The sequence below is a fragment of the Phocoena sinus genome, chromosome X (assembly GCF_008692025.1).
Source record: "Phocoena sinus isolate mPhoSin1 chromosome X, mPhoSin1.pri, whole genome shotgun sequence".
NCBI classification, from domain to species: domain Eukaryota; kingdom Metazoa; phylum Chordata; class Mammalia; order Artiodactyla; family Phocoenidae; genus Phocoena; species Phocoena sinus.
In genome coordinates, this window is record NC_045784.1 from 45,805,446 (window position 1) to 45,823,894 (window position 18,449).

An 18,449-nucleotide genomic window follows, 5' to 3' on the forward strand; every position below is an offset into this window, starting at 1 on the left:
TAATAGAATTACAACCATGACTCCAATCAAGAAAAGTAGCATGATGCTGTGGAAAAAGTAGTGGCTTACCTCCTCTTTTTCATCTTTCCTGTCTAGATAGCAAGTCAAAAACTTTATTTTTAAATCCGTGGTATTCTTTCCTGAGTTTATGATATTTTTTCATCTGCCAATTACCAATTTTTCATGTTTCCCAGACTTCAACAGTCAAAAAACTTAAATAAGTAATAAAGGAATATTTCTTTGATTCTGCTCCCACCTAGTCTTCAGAAACTTCAGTCTTTGCCAAATTGCACCTAAATGACTTTGAGAGAACCCAGGGAGGTTTCTTTTGCCCTCCAGGTTTTCTTACCTTGCTTATCATAAGAATTACCTCAGAATCCTCTCACACCTACCCTTCTCCTCCTCTCCTCCTCCTCCTCCTCCTTCATCTCCTTCTCCTTCTCCTTCTCCTTCCTTCTCCTTCTCCTTCTTCTTCTTCTTCTTCCTCTTTTCCCTCTTCCTCTCCTTCTCCTTCTCCTTCTCCTTCTTCTGTTAACTTTTTTGTATAGTATGAGGTAGGGGTCCAAATTCATTATTTTGTATGTGGCTATTCAGTTACTGAGGACCACTGAAAATACTACTCTGTCACTATGAATTCTTGTCACTCTTGGTCTATGGTTGATGAAAATCAATAGACTAATTGCAAGAGTTAATTTCTGGACTTTCCACTTCATTCCATTTATCTATATGTCTATTTTTATGCCAATATCACAATGTCTTGACTGCTCTAGGTTTGTAGAAAATTTTAAGACCAGGGATTCTGTGTCCTTCGATTTTGACCTTATTTTAAAGACTGTTTTAGCCATTGTGAGCCCCATGAATTTCCATATGAATTTTAGGGCTACCTTGTGAATTTCTGCAAAAATAATCTATGTAGGATTTGATAAGGGATTCCACTGAATCTGTAGATCAACTTGGAGAGTATTGCCATCTGAACAGTACTAAGTTTTCTGATTCATGAACTTGGGATTTCTTTCCATTTACTTAGGTCTTCTTGAATTACTTTTAATAATGTTTTGTAGCCTAAGAGTATAATTTTTAAACTTCTTTTATTAAATTTATTCCTAATTATGTTTTCTGATTCTATGGTAAGTGGAATTATTTCCTTGATTTTATTTTTGGATTGTTCAATGTTAATGTATAAAAATATAACTGAGTTTCGTATATTGATCTTGTACTTTACAAGCATGCTAAACCCATTTAGTAGTTCTAATAGGTTTTCTTTTGGAGATTCTTAGGATTTTCTATAAACGAGATCACGTCTTCTACAAAGAGAGAGAGTTTACTTCTTTTCAATCAAGATTTCTTTTTTTTAAATCTTGTTGCATAACTGCCCTCTATAGAACCTCTAGTACAATGCTCTAGTACAATGTTGAATAGAAGTGGTGAAAGTGTATATCCTTGCCTTATCATTTATCTTACAGAGAAAGCATTCAATCTTTAATTATTAAATATGATAATAGCTGTGCATTTTTCATAGAAGACCTTTATAAGGTTGAGGAAGTTCCACTCTATTTCTAATTTGGCTTTATTTTTTTAATCATGAAGGGGTATTGGATTTTGTCAAATGCTCTTTCTGTGTCTGTTCAGATGATTTGTGGTTTTTGTCCTTTATTCTATTGATACGGTGACTTACTTTAATAGATTTTCAGATTTTATACTAACTTTGCATTTATAGGATATATTCTACTTAGTCATAATATGATCCCTTGTATATGCTGGTAGGTTTGGTTTGGTAGTATTTTTTTGAGGACTTTTGCATAGAGGTCTGTAGTTTTCTTTTCTTGTCATGCCTTTGTCTGCTTTTGTTAATAGGAAAATACTGGCCTTGTAGAATTTGGGAAATATTTCTTTTCTTCTATTTTCTGTAACAATTTGTAAAGAATTGGTATTGATTTTAATTAATCATTTAAAAGTTTGGTAGAATTTATCAGTGTGTCTGGACCTGGACTTTTCTTGTAGGAAGTTTTATAAATTACAAATTCAATCTCTATAGTTGTTATAAGTGTATTTTGATTCTCCACTTCTTGAGTTAGTTTCAGTAGTTAGATGAAATGGACAAATTCCTAGAAAGAATCAAAGTATTCTAATTTATTGGGAACAGTTGCTCATAGCATTCTCTTATATTCTTTCTTGTTTCTTTAATGCCAGTAGTAACACTCACTCTCTCATTCCTCATTTTAGTAATTTGAGTCTTCTGTCTTTTTTCTCTTGGTCATTCTAGATAAAGAGTTATGAATTTTGTTGCTCTTTTCAGAGAATTGATTTTTTTGTTTTGTTGATTTTCAATTTGTTGTTTTATGGCCTAGTATATTGTCTAACCTGGAGAACGTTCCACGTGTACTGGACAAGAATATGTAGTCTGCCTATTTTAGGTGGAGCATTCTATAGATGTCTGTTAAGTCTAGTTTCTTTATAGTGCTGTTCAGGTCTTCTAGTTCCTTGTTGATCTTCTGCTTTATTGTTCTAAACATTTCTGAAAATAGACTGTGAAAGTTTCCAACTATTATTGTTGAATTCTCCATAACTCTCTTCAATTCTGCAACTTTCTGCTTCTTTCATTTGAAGCTCTGTTTTGGGATGTATATATATTTACAAATTTAATATCTTACAGGCAGATATACTCTTTTATCCTTATAAAGTTTTTCCTTTATTTATAATAAACATTTCTGTTTTAAAGTCTATTTTTTCTAATATTATTGTAGCCACTCCAGCTTTTATACCTAATAGTGAAAAGCTGAATGCTTTCCCCTTAATTTCTGGAACAAGACAAAGAAACTATACTTACCTCTTCTATTCAACATTGTATTGGAAGTCCTAAACAGTGCAATTAAGCACGAAAAATAAATAAAATTTACACTAATTGGAAAGGGGGAAAAAACTTTCCGATTTGCAGACATAATTGTCTAGAAAAAAATTCATAAGCAATCTAGTGGGAGGGAGACGCAAGAGGGAAGAGATATGGGGACATATGTATATGTGTAACTGATTCACTTTGTTATAAAGCAGAAACTAACACACCATTGTAAAGCAATTATACTCCAATAAATATGTTTTCTTAAAAAAAAAAACCTAGAAGTATCAAGTGAGTTTAACAAAAACTCAGGATATCAGTCAACACACAAAATCAATCATATATCTAAATACTAGTAATGAAATTTTTAAAAATTATACTAACTCCAACATTTAAACAAAATAGAAGAAACAATACAATTTATGATAGCTCAAAAAGGGAAGCAATTAGGTGTGAATTTAACAACAACAACAACGAAACAAACAGGATCTGCATATTGAAAACTGTAGGACACTGATTAAAGGAAACTACGAAGATCTAAAGAAATGGAGACAGATCTAGTGCTCATGTATTTGTAGAGTCCTCTTTATAAGAGAAAAGGGAACACTCTTGCACTGTTGGTGGGAATGTAAATTGATACAGCCACTATGGAGAACAGTATGGAGGTTCCTTAAAAAACTACAAATAGAACTACCATACGACCCAGCAATCCCACTACTGGGCATATACCCTGAGAAAACCATAATTCAAAAAGAGTCATGTACCAAAATGTTCATTGCAGCTCTATTTACAATAGCCAGGACATGGAAGCAACCTAAGTGTTCTTCAACAGATGAATGGATAAAGAAGATGTGGCACATATATACAATGGAATATTACTCAGCCATAAAACAGAATGAAAGTGAGTTATTTGTAGTGAGGTGGATGGACCTAGAGTCTGTCATACAGAGTGAAGTAAGTCAGAAAGAGAAAAACAAATACCATATGCTAACACATATATATGGAATCTAAGAGAAAAACAAAAAAGGGCATGAAGAACCTAGGGGTAAGACGGGAATAAAGACACAGACCTACTAGAGCGTGGACTTGAGGATATGGGGAGGGGCAAGGGTAAGCTGTGACAAAGTGAGAGAGTGGCATGGACATATATACACTACCAAATGTAAAATAGATAGCTAGTGGGAAGTAGCTGCATAGCACAGGGAGATCAGCTAGGTGGTTTGTTACCACCTAGAGGGGTGGGATAGGTAGGGTGGGAGGGAGGGAGACGGAAGAGCGAAGAGCTATGGGAACATATGTATATGTATAACTGATTCACTTTGTTATAAAGCAGAAACTCACACCATTTTAAAGCAATTATACTCCAATAAAGATGTTAAAAAAGATGACAGGGCTTCCCTGGTGGCGCAGTGGTTGAGAGTCCACCTGCCAATACAGGGGACACGGGTTCGTGCCCCAGTCCGGGAGGATCCCACATGCCGCGGAGTGGCTAGGCCCGTGAGCCATGGCCGCTAAGCCTGCGCGTCTGGAGCCTATGCTCCGCAATGGGAGAGACCACAACAGTGAGAGGCACGCGTACCGCAAAAAAAAAAAAAAAAAAAAGATGACAATTATCTCAAGTTAATCTATAGATTTAACACAATTTCAATCAAATCACAACAGGATTTTTGGTTGTTATAGGAAACCTGATTCCTTAATTTATAGGGAAAGTCAAAGAATTAGAATCACCAAACCAACTTTGAAAAAGAAGAATATATTTGGAGGAATCACACACTACTTGAGATTAAGATTTACTTTAAAACTACAGTTATCGGGATAGCATGGTATTGGTGAAGGGATTACACATAGATCAGTGGAAAAGAATAGAGCATTCAGAAATAGACCAATACAAATATGGTGAATTGATTTTTTTAACAAAGGTACAGATTCAATGGAGAAATAATTGTCCTTTTAACAAATTGTGTGCATACTAAAATCACAGAGATTCTACTACATATCTATTAGAAGGCTAACGTAAAAGTAGTGTAAAGAATACCAAGTGCTGGCAAGGATGTAGAGCAACTATAATTCTCACACATTGATGGTGGGAACACAAAATGTTATAGTCAGTTTGGAAAACATTTTTGCAGTTTCTTATAAAGTTAAACATCTACACATCATAACCATTTATGAGCAGTCCTGTTTCTAGGCATTTCTTTTGAGAAATTAAAATTGATGTTCACACAGAAGACTGCATATGAATGCTATAGCTGCTTAATTCATCATCTTCAAAAGTGGAAACCACCCAAATGTTTTTCAACTGGTGAATTGATAAACAATTTGCAACACATCCATATGATGAAATACACTTCATAAATAAAGACTAATGAATGGTTGATATATGCATCAACTTGGATGAATCTCAAAGGTGTTATCCTAGGTAAAAGAAGCCTGGCTCAAAAGGTTACATATTCTATGCTTCCATTTATGTGACATTTTAGAAAAGAAGAAACTAGATTGAAAGAGAACATTAGGGATAGGGAAGACTGTGTGACTAAAACAGGATATCATAGGAACTTTTGGGGGTTATGGGAGCTGAACCATCTCTCAACCAAGATAATCATTAATAAATTTCCTTGGGCTATGCAGTCCTCCTCTGCCTCTCATCAACTACCCTATCCATCAATCCATGTCTTTCTGTTCATATAGGCATGTGTTTCCTTTTTAAAATTTTATTGAAATTTTTTATCCTATTCCATTTAATCCCTCTACAGGTTTAAATGTATGCATTTTTCCTTATTCTACTTTTTACTCTCACTGTGAATCTGTTATTTTAGCGGTAACTTTTGAATATTTCTTATAATTATTTAACTTAACAATGTCTGAACTTTAAAAATATATTAACCTCTCTCCCAAACAAATGAATTCTGATGTTCATCTCCTCCTGAGTTGTATGATATTTTTGTTCAGAATCTTTGAATCACCATTTTTTTCAACCCCAGCAATCAGTATGATTATTATGTTTTTATACACACCATGTTTTTTTAGATTGACATACATGTTTATCATTTTATTTGCTCTTAATTCCTTAGCTTTTCAGACTGTCCTTCTGGTATCATTTTCCATAGCCTGTAGTGCAGTAATTTTCAATCTTATCTTTGCATCAGAAAGGAGCTTTAGGGGCTTCCCTGGTGGCGCAGTGGTTGAGAAGTCTGCCTGCCGATGCGGGGGACGCGGGTTCGTGCCCCGGTCTGGGAGGATCCCACATGCCGTGGAGCGGTTGAGCCTGTGGGCCATGGCCGCTGAGCCGGCGCGTCCGGAGCCTGTGCTCCGCAGCGGGAGAGGCCACAGCAGTGAGAGGCCCGCGTACCCCAAAAAAAAAAAAAAAAAAAAAAAAAAAAAAGAAAGGAGCTTTAAAGGAGGTTTAAAAATATATGTAAATGCCTGACCTCACTCCTAAGCTTTAGATTAATTTTGGCTGGGATGGGGATCAGGCATTGGTATTTAAAAAAAGAAGAAAGACGAAAGCTCTCCTAGTGATTCTAATGGGCACCCAGAGTTGAGAACTACTGTTTTATAAGGTCCATATTTATGTTATTTTGTTTATTGCTTGTCTTCCTAACTAAGATGTAAGTTACAAAAGTGCAGGGATTTTTTTCACTCTTTTATTTATGCATGTATCTCTACTGCCTTGAACAGTGACAATTACACAGAAGTTGACCAACAAATGTTTGTTGAGTGAATGAAAGAAAGTGCTAAGAATACTAAACATGGCAGAGAAGGGGAGCAGTTGTCTGGTTTTGGTTAAGGAGTGAAACGAAACATCAGCAAGGTTTCATGAGAGATAAAATGTGAGCTGACCTTTGAAAGATGAATATGAGTTAGCGGAGTGTGAATGCACAGAGATTTGGGATCTTGGTGCACTTTCCAAATTATAAATGGTTGTGTAAGACTTGGATTTAGGGTGGGAGAGGTTGAGTGATGAGAGATGGGATGAGAGAAAGAGACAGAGTTAGACAACCAAGGCTTTTGTATACCATGGTTGGCATTTGGGGAGTAATATAGAAGGTCTGAACTAAGATAGTGATCCTGGTTACTGAGAGAAGTGAATAAAGTTTATAAATGTTCAGTGAGCTCTTCTATAATGGCAACCCTCTTCCCGTCCCCCACATAGTGTAACCCCCATAGTACATTGCTATCCCATTTACCTGGTTTATTTCTATGTAGCGCTTGTCACCACTTAACATGTGTTTTCTTAAATATTTTATTAGCCATGAAACAAGAATGTAAGTTCTGTGAGGGCAGAAATTTTTGTCCATTTTGGTCATGGTTCTATCCTCAGGGCCTGGTGCATATTAATCTGCTCAATAAATATTTGTTACATGAAATAATCAAAATTTTGATTGTGGAGGGCATCAAGGAAAATGCTCAGGTTTCACTGCCTCTGGATTTCTGATAATCCACTGACTATTTTTTTCCAGCTCAGTTCCAAATACAATTAATTCTTAATAGCGTAAACCCCTCATTTTCTGTATTTGGTCATTGATTACCACAATAGCCTCTAAACCAACCTCTCTGCCACCAGGTTGCACTGGTACAACCCATTTTCTATATTTTGGTTTAAAACATTACTAGATGCTTTTTGTTGTTGTTGTTGAGGCAAGAGATAGAGACTTTATGTGGAAAGCCAGCAGATGGAGAAGATGGCAGACTAGAGTCCCCAGAAAACCATCTTGACTAGATGCTTTCTCGCTTAAAATTCATTTTTGGTTTTCTGTTTTCTTCATAATAAGCCGTAACATGGCATGCAAGGTCCTTCTTTGTCTGGCCTCTTCTTACATCCAGGCTTCATCTCTCATCACCACTTCTTTCACACCACACTTCAAATCCACTGTCATTCTTCCTTTTCATTCATCCATTCAATCACTTATTGAACATTAAACCAGCCTTTATTGAGCACCTTCTAGGAGATAAGGTCTATTTTAGGTTTTTAGTATTCACCAGTCAATTGGATAGCCATAGTTGCAACACTGTCTTCTCTTTACCGATTATTATTGTCACATTACAGTGCTGCTAGTTGTTTATGTGTTCATTTCCCCCACTGGTTGGAGGGTCTTGAAATCCAGGACTATGTCTTATTCTTCTTTATATGGACAATATCAGAAGCAGAACCTTACATTGAGTGGTTGTTCAAAATCTGTTGGGTGAATGACAAAATATGAGTCAAATGTTGAAATGAACTATACAAATACTAGCAAAAGTAAGGAACTTGTGTCAGCCCCCGTCATTGCCTTGACCACATTTTGGTCGTTTACTCATTCTACAAACATTTATAATCACCTATTTTATGCTATACTCTATGTGTTTAAATGTCGCCTTTAGCCCCTCCCTATGTTGTGGGGTTCTAGTGCGATGCCTCTGGGTATAGAATAGTGTTTGGTACATTTGTGGATTTATTGAAAATAACCACAAAAGAGGAGGCCTGGGGTACAGATTTTGGGCCCAGAAGAGCTTTCTGGAGGTAATGACAATAGTTAACTCAATATTGAACTTTTAACCAGAGTAAGGATTATTCTTATTATTGAAACTTTTTGTCAAATTATCATTGTCTTCATTCTCAGGGGGAGTATACAAGTATACAAGAACGCTTTCTAAATGAGTTCACTTTTATTTATTTGGAAATTTGAGTATGGCACGTAGCTCTCTGGATACCATTCCAAGACAAAAATGATTCAGATTAAGAAGTTTTAAAAATCTTGAAATCGAAGTATGCCACTAATAAACATGAATTTATTATTATTTTTTTAATGTCAGGAAGCAGTATATCAGTATCGTAAATACGTAACTGTAGACATCCGAGAGTTAAGGGACTAAAGGTAAGGGAGGTATTTGAAAGTCTGAATCAGGAAGGCGAGGTGACAAATTGGATACGTAGAGTTTGGCGGAGATGCTGTAGTTCCTGGGATGACTAGGGCTAGGATTTGTAAAAAGTTACTGATTCCCTCTTCCAGACATCTTACGTCACTATCCGGGTTCCCATCTGGTGAGAGAGCCACTGAGATATAGTATTTCAAGAGCTTGCTAGAGAGGCACAGGAAGTTGTCTGGAGTGAAGGCGGGAGGAGGGTGTGGCGGCCCGGGCTAAAGCTTCCTCCAAACAAAAGAAAATAGCACTTCCGGTCACGCCATCGTCGCGTCGCGGCGTTCTTCATCAAGGTGAGTGTAAAGAAAGGGACTGGTAATTTTCACAAGTGAGTCCGCAGACACCTCAGGGACGGTTTCCTCCTTGCTTCAACACGAGGTGGAAAGAATTCATCCCCAGGGTACACTGAGGGATGTTTCTGACGCTTGTGGTTCCGATCGCTCACTCTCTCCTCTCTCTTACGCCTCAGGAGATGGCTGGCCGTCATCCCCTTCCGCCTTCTGACTTTCGTGGTCCTTTTATCCCTGATTATTCTTCACTTCTCCTCTTTATCCCGAATCCTCTAACCAGTCTTTCTGAGTTTGGGTCATTCCCTCTACCACCGATTTCTTTCCTACCTCTTACTCCCACCTTCCAACCCGCTCCCCTCTTAGCCTCAGAACTTTTGCTACCTCCTTCACCCACTCTGAACCTACATTCTTCCTTCTTTTTACTTTCGACCCCAGTATTTTACTCCCCCTGAAGACTTCTGATCTCTTCGGTCCCACTCCTGCAGAGGCCGGTGAATTATATACTTTCTGAAATTAGATGTGACTTCAATTTCAAGGGCAAGGCTGGCTTTTGTTCTTTTTAAAAATAAGAAAAGGAGCAGGAATTTTAGAGCTCTCAGAGACATAGGAACTTGTTCAAATTATGTCCTTTTATGTATTTATTTTTTACCCCAAATGAAATCACATATCAGGTATTGCACTGGTTTCAGCCCTCCACTCATGACACTTAAAAAATTTTTGGTATACAATTGAATCCCCAAATTTTTAGAGTGGCAAACATAGTAGATTTTGCCTATAATTTGGTGTCAGCTTTAGAGGCTGGAAGCTTTCCCATCCCCTTTAGAATTTCTCACAGAGCAGAAATGGTTGACAGATATGACATCCAATCACAAATTTATCGTTTCATATGAGTTCGGTTTATTATGTAAATCTTTTTCTGGTGTCCAGTAGCAACATTGAAGAGCAAGTTGGCAGAATTTTCAGGCAAAGATTTTTTTCTAGGAGCTTCGCATGTATTATCTATTTGGTGCAATATGAACTTTGTCTTTTTTTTTCATTTGTTGCAATGTGAAATGTATTTTTCTGCTCCATTTATCATGTGTAATTTGTCTTGTGAGAATATTCATTAATTATCACAATTTATTATTTCAGTTCTTTACCCAAGGGAGAGGTAATGATCATTAAATTTATAATGAGTGTCAGGGATTTTTCAGGCTCTAAAGAGGAATTTAACCAGAGATCTCTTTGAACAAGCAACTTATTCCTTCTTCCTCCTGTAGCTAATGTGTTAGGCTTGCCAAAATAAGAGATGATTCTTTTTTCTAGGCCAGGTATAATTTTCAGTTCTTTAACGAGGAGACTGAGGTTTCATGACACCAAAACACTTAGGAACTTTTTCAAAGGGTATTGCTGATGTCTATTTATTATCTATTCAAATAATAATTTAACAGCACTTAAATATCACACTGTCTTTAACCCACTGGGGGTGCATCCATCCATCCATTCATTCAAGAGTTTTTTTATTGAATAGCTTTTATACGCCAGACAGTGTTTTAAGCACTGAGGATACAACAGTGGAAAATAAAAACAAGAACAAAGTCCTTTAAACTACTCGAGAGGCAATAAGTGAATATATAAGAAATATATAATAGATTGTGATGGGGAGGCTGTACTATGTTAGATAGGATGGTCAGGAAGGCCTCCCTGGTATGGTGACATATGAGCAGAAACCTAAAGGAAGAGAGAGCACAAACTATACAGTTACTAGTGGAAAAAAATAGGGTATATCTATGACAGTGTCTCTGCATTTGTTGGTCACTCTGCTTCCAACATTCCCTCTCCTCCCTTCTGCTTGTGGTCACTTTACTGTATAGCATTAATGAACCACTCTGCATACTCAGATGATCTAATCTGTCCGTGTAAATTCCCCATATTCTCTTCTGCTTGGCTAGCTTCTTGCTACCATTTAAGTGAATTGTCAGTTACCAGCCCCTCTAGGAAGACGTATCTCTGTCTCTATCCTCACCTCTTCCTCAGTCTGTTTATTTGTGGTGCATTGTGTGCTGTCCTACAGCATACTTGCTTTCCTCTCTCACTGCTCTTATCACTGCGTGTTCATAATATGTTGCCCATAAATGTTTGGTATGGTAAATTGAAATGAATTTAGTGGCTCCCTAATTAATGTTCAAAACCACTCTCTAAAGTCAGTATCATCATTGTCATTTTCCTGATGATAAAACCAAGACTCAGGTGGATAGTAACTTGGTAGTGGAGTTAATGGAGTTAAAGTCTGTCAGACACTAAGTCCTGGCCTGGTCCTCTCTTTCTCTGTCTCTTTTCATTAATGAGAAATAGAAAATACACAGAATATTTTATTTTATTAGAAATAGTCTGGGTATAAAAATTTCATTTTGTAAGTTTCCTTTCACAAGTCAGATTATATCAGGTGCTTGATTTACTTCCTAGTTATAAATATTAAGAACTGAGAGGTGTGATTACTCTTTTTACTTGAATATTTTTTAATAAAATATTTAAACAAGCATAAGTTGAAAGAAGAGTACAATTAATGCTTTTATACTCTGAACCTAGATTCAACAGTTGTTAACTTTTGCCATATTAGCTCACTTATTCACTGACTTGCTCACTATTCATCCATCCAGTTTTTAAAAATTGAAGTATAATGTTTTATCTGTTTTTTGACCTATTTTGGCTGAACCATTTGAGATTTGTGGGCATTATTTTTAAGTAAACTTAAATACATGCAGAAAGGTGCACATATAAGTGTACAGCTCAAAGCATTTTCACCCCTGTGTAACCTACCATATGATCTATCAATTCCACTCCTGGGTATATATCCAGAAAAAATGAAAACACTAGTTTAAAAAGATGCATGCACCCCAGTGTCCATAGCACCACTAATTACAATAGCCAGGATATGGAAGCAACTCAAGTATCCATCAACAGATGAATGGATAAAGATGTGTATATATACAATGGAATATTACTCAGCCATAAAAAAGAATGAAATCCTGCCATTTGCAGCAATGTGTATGGACCTGGAGAATATTATGCTTAGTGAAATAAGTGAGACAGAAAGACGAATACATTATGGTATCACTTATATGTGGAATCTAAAAAACAATACAAACGAATGTATATAGCCAAACAGAAACAGACTTAGAGATATAGAAAACAAACTAGTGGTTACCAGAAGGGAGAGGGGCAAATTACAGGTATGGGATTAACAGATACAAACTACTATGTATAAAATAGATAAGCAAGGAGGATATGTTGTATAGCACAGGGAATTATAGCCATAATCTTGTAATAATTTTAATGCAGTATAATCTATAAAAATATTGTCACTGTGCTGTACACCTGAAACTAATATAATATTGTAAGTCAACTATACTTCAGTAAAAAAAAAATAGAAAATGATGAGTATTTGAAATCCCTTGAATGTATTCCCTACCAGTCACAAACTAAACTCCAAATTAATCACATCTTGGCTTCTATCACTGTATAATAATTTTGCCTGTTTTTGGACTCTATAAAAATATAATAGTATAGTATGTATTTTTTGGTGTTTGACTTATTTGGCTTAAGATTTTGCTTTTGAGATTGATCCAAGTTATTGGACGTAGTAGTAATTCCGTCATTCTTATTGCTGTGTATTCCATTGTGTGAATATACCACAACTGATGGGCATTTTGGTTTTTTACATCTTTGGCCTGCAAATAGTACTGTAAACATTCTAGAACATGTCTTTTGGTGATTATATGCACAGCTTTCTGTTGAGCATACACCTAATAGTAGAATTGATGAATCACAGGTTATAGATAAGATTAGCTTTAGTAGATACTGCCAATTGGTTTTCCAAATTGGTTGTACTAAAAAACTCCTAATAGAAAATTTTAAGAGTTCCATTTGCTCTAGAATATTGCCAACACTTGTCATTGTGTTGTCTTCCTAAGGAAAAAAAAAGTAGCCATTCTAGTGGTTATTAATGGTACCTCATTGTGGTTTTAATTTGCATATCTCTGGTGATAAATGTGTGTCTTTTCATGTTTGTTGGCCTGGGTATCTTTTTTTTGAGGTGCCTGTTCAAGTCTTTTGACCACTTTTTCTCTTTGACTCTCCTTTTCTTATTGATTTGTAGGAGATCTTTCTATATTAAGGATGTGAATACTTGTTAGATCTATTTATTTGCAAATCTCAGTTGCTTGCATTTTCAGTCTCTTAATGGTGTCTTTTGATGAACTGAATACAGGCACACCTTGGTTTGGTTCTAGACCATTACAATAAAGTGAATATCACAATAAAGCAAGTCTTATGAAATTTTTGGTTCCCAAGTACATATAAAAGTTAATTTTACACTATGCTGTAGTATAGTAAGTGTGCAATAGCATTGTCTAAAAAACAATGTACATACCTTAATTAAAAGATACTTTATTACTAAAAAAAGTTAACCATCATCTGACGACACAGGGTTGCCACAAACCTTTAATTTGTAAAAAATGCAATATCTGAAGTGCACTAAAACAAGATATGCCTGTATCTCAATTTTAATATTGTTCAATTTATAATTTTTCCCCTTCATGAGTAGTGCTTGTTTGTCCTGGTTAAGAAATCTTTGCCTTTCCCAAGGTCATGAAGATAGTTTTCTATGTGGTGTTACTGTTTAATCTCATTTATATTTCCAATTCATTTGATATTCATTTTATTGTATGTTGCCAGTATGAGTTATGGATATAGGTAAAGGCCCACTGTTTTGTTGTTATTGTTGAAACAGACATACAGTCAATCCAATACCACTTATTGAAAAGATCATCCTTTCCCTCCTATAGTGTCATCATCTTTTTCATAAATCAAAGGTTAGGTTATATATGACGGTTTGTTTCTGGATTCTGTTCATTTTGGTTTCTCTATTCTTATATGAGTACCACTGTTATAATTAATGTAACTTTATAATGTATCTCATTTATGGTCAGTAAGTCCTACAATTCAGCTCTTTTTCTTCAATAATGCTTTGGTTATTCTTTTCTTTTTTTATCGGTATGCGGGCCTCTCACTGTTGTGGCCTCTCCCGTTGCAGAGCACAGGCTCCGGACGCGCAGGCTCAGCGGCCATGGCTCACGGGCCTAGCCGCCTCGCGGCATGTGGGATCTTCCCGGACCGGGGCACGAACCCGTGTCCCCTGCATCGGCAGACGGACTCTCAACCACTGCACCACCAGGGAAGCCCTATTCTTGGCCTTTTGAATTCCAATATACATTGCTGAATCAGCTTGTCAATTTTCACAAAAATCTTTCTTGGCATTATGATTGAGATACCATTTTAATAGATCAGTTTGAAGAGGACATATGGCACTTTCCCCATAAATATCTCAGTGTTCATCTCCTAATAATAGGAACATTTTGTAAATAATTTTTTTTTAAAACATCTTTATTGGGGTATAATTGCTTTCAAATTGTGTGTTAGTTTCTGCTTTATAACAAAGTGAATCAGCTATACATATACATATGTTCCCATATGTCTTCCCTCTTGCGTCTCCCTCCCTCCCACTCTCCCCATCCCACCCCTCCAGGCTGTCACAAAGCACCAAGCTAATATCCCTGTGCCTTGCGGCTGCTTCCCCCTAGCTATCTACCTTACTACGTTTGTTAGTGTGTATATGTCCATGACTCTCTCTCGCCCTGTCAAAACTCACCCTTCCCCCTCCCCATATCCTCAAGTCCGTTCTCCAGTAGGTCTGCGTCTTTATTCCTGTCTTACCCCTAGGTTCTTCATGACATTTTTTCCCTTAAATTCCATATATATGTGTTAGCATACGGTATTTGTCTTTTTCTTTCTGACTTACTTCACTCTGTATGACAGACTCTAGGTCTATCCATCTCATTACAAATAGCTCAATTTCATTTCTTTTTAAGGCTGAGTAATATTCCATTGTGTATATGTGCCACATCTTCTTTATCCATTCATCCGATGATGGGCACTTAGGTTGTTTCCATCTCCGGGCTATTGTAAATAGAGCTGCAATGAACATTTTGGTACATGACTCTTTTTGAATTTTGGTTTTCTCAGGGTATATGCCCAGTAGTGGGATTGCTGGGTCATATGGTAATTCTATTTATAGTTTTTTAAGGAACCTCCATACTGTTCTCCATAGTGGCTGAACCAATTCACATTCCCACCAGCAGTGCAAGAGTGTACCCTTTTCTCCACACCCTCTCCAGCATTTATTGTTTCTAGATTTTTTGATGATGGCCATTCTGACTGGTGTGAGATGATATCTCATTGTAGTTTTGATTTGCATTTCTCTAATGATTAATGATGTTGAGCATTCTTTCATGTGTTTGTTGGCAGTCTGTATATCTTCTTTGGAGAAATGTCTGTTTAGGTCTTCTGCCCATTTTTGGATGGGGTTGTTTGTTTTCTTGTTATTGAGCTGCATGAGCTGCATGTAAATTTGGGAGATTAATCCTTTGTCAGTTGCTCCATTTGCAAATGTTTTCTCCCATTCTGAGGGTTCTCTTTTGGTCTTGATTATGGTTTCCTTGGCTGTGCAAAAGCTTTGAAGTTTCATTAGGTCCCATTTGTTTATTTTTGTTTTTATTTCCATTACTCTAGGAGGTGGGTCAGAAAGGATCTTCCTGTGATTTATGTCATAGAGTGTTCTGCCTATGTTTTCCTTTAAGAGTTTGATAGTTTCTGGCCTTACATTTAGGTCTTTAATCCATTTTGAGCTTATTTTTGTGTATGGTGTTAGGGAGTGATCTAATCTCATACTTTTACATTTGCCTGTCCAGTTTTCCCAGCACCATTTATTGAAGAGGCTGTCCTTTCTCCACTGTACATTCCTGCCTCCTTTATCAAAGATAAGGTGTCCATATGTGCGTGGGTTTATCTCTGGGCTTTCTATCCTGTTCCACTGATCTATCTTTCTGTTTTTGTGCCAGTACCATACTGTCTTGATTACTGTTGCTTTGTAGCATAGTCTGAAGTCAGGGAGCCTGATTCCTCCAGCTCCTTTTTTCGTTCTCAAGATTGCTTTGGCTATTCGGGGTCATTTGTGTTTCCATACAAATTGCAAAATTTTTTGTTCTAGTTCTGTGAAAAATGCCAGTGGTAGTTTGATAGGGATTGCATTGAATCTGTAGATTGCTTTGGGTAGTAGAGTCATTTTCACAATGTTGATTCTTCCCATCCAAGAACATGGTATATCTCTCCATCTATTTGTATCATCTTTAATTTCTTTCATCAGTGTCTTATAATTTTCTGCATACAGGTCTTTTGTCTCCTTAGGTAGGTTTATTCCTAGATATTTTATTCTTTTTGTTGCAGTGGTAAATGGGAGTGTTTTCTTGATTTCACTTTCAGATTTTTCATCATTAGTATATAGGAATGCCAGAGATTTCTGTGCATTAATTTTGTATCCTGCTACTTTACCAAATTCATTGATTAGCTCTAGTAGTTTTCTGGTAGCATCTTTAGGATTCTCTATGTATAGTATCATGTCATCTGCAAACAGTGACAGCTTTACTTCTTTTCCGATTTGGATTCCTTTTATTTCCTTTTCTTCTCTGATTGCTGTGGCTAAAACTGCCAAAACTATGCTGAATAAGAGAGGTGAGAGTGGGCAACCTTTTCTTTTTCCTGATCTTAGTGGAAATGCTTTCAGTTTTTCACCATTGAGGATGATGTTTGCTGTGGGCTTGTCATATATGGCCTTTATTATGTTGAGGAAAGTTCCCTCTATGCCTACTTTCTGGAGGGTTTTTATCATAAAAGGGTGTTGAATTTTGTCGAAAGCTTTCTCTGCATCTATTGAGATGATCATATGGTTTTTCCCCTTCAATTGGTTAATATGGTTTATCACATTGATAGATTTGCGTATATTGAAGAATCCTTGCATTCCTGGAATAAACCCCACTTGATCATGGTGTATGATCCTTTTAATGTGCTGTTGGATTCTGTTTGCTAGTATTTTGTTGAGGATTTTTGCATGTATGTTCATCAGTGGTATTGGCCTGTAGTTTTCTTTCTTTGTGACATCCTTGTCTGGTTTTGGTATCAAGGTGATGGTGGCCTCGTAGAAGGAATTTGGGAGTGTTCCTCCCTCTGCTATATTTTGGAAGAGTTCGAGAAGGATAGGTGTTAGCTCTTCTCTAAACGTTTGATAGAATTCACCTGTGAAGCCATCTGGTCCTGGACTTTTGTTTGTTGGAAGATTTTTAATCACAGTTTCAATTTCAGTGCTTGTGATTGGTCTATTCATATTTTCTATTTCTTCCTGATTCAGTCTTGGCAGGTTGTGCATTTCTAAGAATTTGTCCATTTCTTCCAGATTGTCCATTTTATTGGCATAGAGTTGCTTGTAGTAATCTCTCATGATTTTTTTTATTTCTGCAGTGTCAGTTGTTACTTCTCCTTTTTCATTTCTAATTCTATTGATTTGAGTCTTCTCCTTCTTTTTCTTGATGAGTCTGGCTAGTGGTTTATCTATTTTGTTTATCTTCTCAAAGAACCAGCTTTTAGTTTTATTGATCTTTGCTATCGTCTCCTTCATTTCTTTTTCATTTATTTCTGATCTGATTTTTATGATTTCTTTCCTTCTGCTAGCTTTGGGGTTTTTTTGTTCTTCTTTCTCTAATTGCTTGAGGTGCAAGGTTAGGTTGTTTATTCGAGATGTTTCCTGCTTCTTAAGGTGGGCTTGTATTGCTATAAACTTCCCCCTTAGAACTGCTTTTGCTGCATCCCATAGGTTTTGGGTCGTTGTGTCTCCATTGTCATTTGTTTCTAGGTATTTTTTTATTTCCTCTTTGATTTGTTCAGTGATCACTTCATTATTAAGTAGTGTATTGTTTAGCCTCCATGTGTTTGTATTTTTTACAGATCTTTTCCTGTAATTGATATCTAGTCTCATGGCGTTGTGGTCAGAAAAGATACTTGATACAATTTCAGTTTTCTTAAATTTACCAAGGCTTGATTTGTGACCCAAGATATGATCTATCCTGGAGAATGTTCCATGAGCACTTGAGAAAAATGTGTATTCTCTTGTTTTTGGATGGAGTGTCCTATAAATATCAATTAAGTCCATCTTGTTTAATGTATCATTTAAAGCTTGTGTTTCCTTATTTATTTTCATTTTGGATGATCTGTCCATGGGTGAAAGTGGGGTGTTAAAGTCCCCTACTATGAATGTGTTACTGTCGATCTCCCCTTTTATGGCTGTTAGTATTTGCCTTATGTATTGAGGTGCTCCTATGTTGGGTGCATAAATATTTACAATTGTTATATCTTCTTCTTGGATCGATCCCTTGATCATTATGTAGTGTCCTTCTTTGTCCCTTTTTTTTTTTTTTTAACATCTTTATTGGGGTATAATTGCTTTACAATAGTGTGTTAGTTTCTGATTTATAACAAAGTGAATCAGCTATACATAC

At 36.3% G+C, this 18,449-nt stretch overlaps 1 protein-coding gene across 3 annotated transcripts in view; it reads left to right on the top strand.

The window, feature by feature from the left end:
- The first annotated feature begins 8,966 nt into the window (after positions 1–8,966).
- The window catches only part of MAGED1 (MAGE family member D1), an 81,634-nt gene continuing 72,151 nt past the window's right edge, over positions 8,967–18,449 (top strand). The window contains exon 1 of one of the 3 annotated variants that reach the window (XM_032620082.1): positions 8,967–9,027. The gene's annotated coding sequence lies outside the window, so the exon portion shown is untranslated. The remainder of the gene's footprint in view (positions 9,028–18,449) is intronic. The other 2 variants (XM_032620081.1, XM_032620079.1) reach the window with 2 other exon arrangements.